Below are 2929 nucleotides of genomic sequence, written 5' to 3'. Positions count from 1 at the left end.
TGGGTTTCTACTGTATGAAACAGCAGACACCACAAGGCAATGTCTGTGATCACAAAAATATGTCATTTTAACATGATTTTTTCCCAAAATTAAGCCAAAAATGAATTAATACCATTAGGTTTGGAGAGGACTTAATGAAATATTAAATTTTTAGCAAATAATTGATTTCCTTTTGTACAATACACGTTTTACAAATTTTCAATGTATTTTTTACATCAATTCCTCATGGATTCAAGAGCAGTTATTGAAGGAGAACCTTTACTATTTCCTGATAAGGGTTAAAATGAGTCCTGGTTGTTATACTGGAAATAAACCCTGAAGGTTCCACCTGATTCACAGGAGCTTTACAACAAGGGGCCCCGTTACCTTAAAAGCAGCGTCCTGCTGTCTATTAGACTGCAGGTAGTAATGACTGTCACAGCTTAGAGCTTCTGGAAGATTCTTAGAAATACATAAAGGTGCTAGGTGATGAGCGAGGGCAAGGGGCTCGCACTCTTCTTGTCCATTGGCAGTCTGCAGCAGAAATCCATGACGATCTGATATAGAAAATATATCAGGAAGTTCACATGGACATATTTTCATCAGTATTTCGTGTCAGTATTTGTAAGGTAAAATCCGGAGCGGCTCCGAAACACGGAAGAAGATGTTTCCATTATTCTTTGTCTTTGTATGTTTGATTGAAAATACTGAGCTAATACTGACTATGGGAAAGTGGCCTTAAACTGCTATTTGTCCTATATATAATATATCCATATCCCTGTATTTAACGCTCTATAACATCTTGTTACATTGCACTTTACTTGTATGTAGATGGACAACAGCATGGATTCCTTTGAAGAGGACGAGGTAATTGCCACGTTTGTGTTCATTTTCATTTCTCCTTCAGATACGAATAAAGAAGTAATATATTAAGGTCTAAAAACAATATATATTTTTTTAAATAAAACCTTCTAGTCTTATTAATACTTTATATAAAGGGGTTCTATGGGCTTAACCCCTTCCCGACCGCCACCATACATGTACATCAAAAGTCACATCTTTGAATATGGTACCGCCTCGCAAGGATAAGTGGGCATTTTATCCAGTGGGTTTCTGCTGATTTAAGCAGCGGACACTCTGTGATCACAGATATTTATCCCCTCAGATGCTGTGATCAATTGTGCTGCACTCCTGAGGTCTGAACGGCTTCCCTGCATGAAGATCGGAGAAGCCGTTTGTTTTCTGTGATTGCCTTGAACCTTAGGATGCAAACTCATAAAACTGTTGCAGAGTGGATTTTTTTCCAATTCTAACCGATTTGGAATTTTTGATAAGCTTTCCACTACATAGTATCCAATATTAAAGGCTCAAATTTGAACATACCCTTAGCCGCCCTATAAAAATCATTCAGGCTTTAACATCTAGATTATTACTGAGAGAACTCACATTTGATAAGTAATTAGGAAATATGTTATTTCTATAGTTTATAGATATAATTCATCACTAAGTAGAATATGCCGTGTTCTAGGTCACTGCTATGGAGGACATGAGAGAGATGCTGCGGATGTTTGAGGAAGAAGTAAGTGATATCAGTACATACTGTAATCATATTTGTTCCATTATATTGTATATCTAAAGGCCATAGATGTTAGATTTTTATTTATCACAAATTTTGCAAGTTTTGATGGGTTGTCTAATGTTTCTGTGGATATCTCTGCTATACCCAAGATCTATGGAAATAAATAGTCTTACATCAGTGGGTGTGAAAAACGGTGTCAGTGAGCGGCACAGACCGTTACAGTATTCTAGGGGAAGGTAGTACACTATATGTGCGCATTTCTTACATGGTAGCAATGTATCAAATAAGTAGAAACCCACCTCCTGTCCTCCAAAAATGTAAGTCTATTCCTTCACAGCCAAATCATTTTCATCCCTAAGTTCCCAATAACATATTTTATATTTTTTTATTTACAATATTCAATCATATTTTGACAGAGAAGAGAAGACGGACTGAAGATGCTTGAATGCTATGTAAGTGATGTTACAAATCATTATTTTAAAGCAAATTATATGCATTGAGTCTTTCTATGCACCAAAAAGTCAATACAATTTTCCCTAATTGGATTAAAATATTCAGTTTTGTTTCCCCCAAAAAAATAACAGTGCCGCCTGGGTCCATGGGATGTGCCTGGTATAGTAGTTCAGCCATAGTCACTAGAAAATGGATGATCTTCATTACCAAACACAGCAAATGGACAGACATGGAGCTAATGATGGGGGTTGTCTGATCTCTATAGCTATGTTCAGGGGCCATTTTCTCCTATGACTAGCTAATCATGAAGTGGGTCTTACAGCATCCGCTGTCTCATAATTTGTTCTTCACACTAGGTGCCCTTTGGAGTCACACACCATCCTAATAATTCACCATCCATAGATTCCCCCAGACAACTGCCCCTTTTTATGACACCACATCCTGACTAATAGACTGAAGCAATGATTGGGCCCCCCATTAGAATACTTTCATAGGCCCTTTAAGACGCCATAATTGTATACAGAGGAACTCAGAAATAAGCCAATTATCATATTTCTCACTGTAGAAAGATATAGAAAAAGACTTGAACCCCCCGGAAAATGTAATATATACCGTTATTCACTGTCTGTTTTATCTTTTTTTCTGTCAATAAGGATGAAGACGGCAAGGAGGATTCTGAGGACGGGGTAAGAGCCTCTATTTCTCTACATTGTAAAGTATTCCTGAAGAATGTAGGTAATAACAGTGAGAGAGGAGCTCATTCTTACCTGTTATATTGTAGACCATCTTCATGAAGCTGGACGATGGCATAAGGATCTCCTTGGATGAAGTAAGTGATGTGAAATGTCGCGTTAGGGATCATTGAAAATGTGCCAATATTTTACTATAGATTTGTATTTCACCCTCCATTGTCTTATA

General features: G+C 37.2%; 1 long non-coding RNA gene across 1 annotated transcript; it reads left to right on the top strand.

Annotated features, from left to right (window-relative positions):
- Nucleotides 1–768: 768 nt before the first annotated feature.
- Nucleotides 769–2696, top strand: LOC122938001. The gene is made up of 4 exons (XR_006389958.1): nt 769–846; nt 1508–1558; nt 1975–2010; nt 2665–2696. It is a non-coding gene; the product is annotated as an uncharacterized LOC122938001 (long non-coding RNA).
- Nucleotides 2697–2929: the final 233 nt, after the last annotated feature.

The sequence above is a fragment of the Bufo gargarizans genome, chromosome 5 (genome assembly GCF_014858855.1).
Source record: "Bufo gargarizans isolate SCDJY-AF-19 chromosome 5, ASM1485885v1, whole genome shotgun sequence".
Taxonomy (NCBI): domain Eukaryota; kingdom Metazoa; phylum Chordata; class Amphibia; order Anura; family Bufonidae; genus Bufo; species Bufo gargarizans.
The sequence above is the reverse complement of the archived record's forward strand: the minus strand, read 5'-3'. Positions and strand labels throughout refer to the sequence as shown.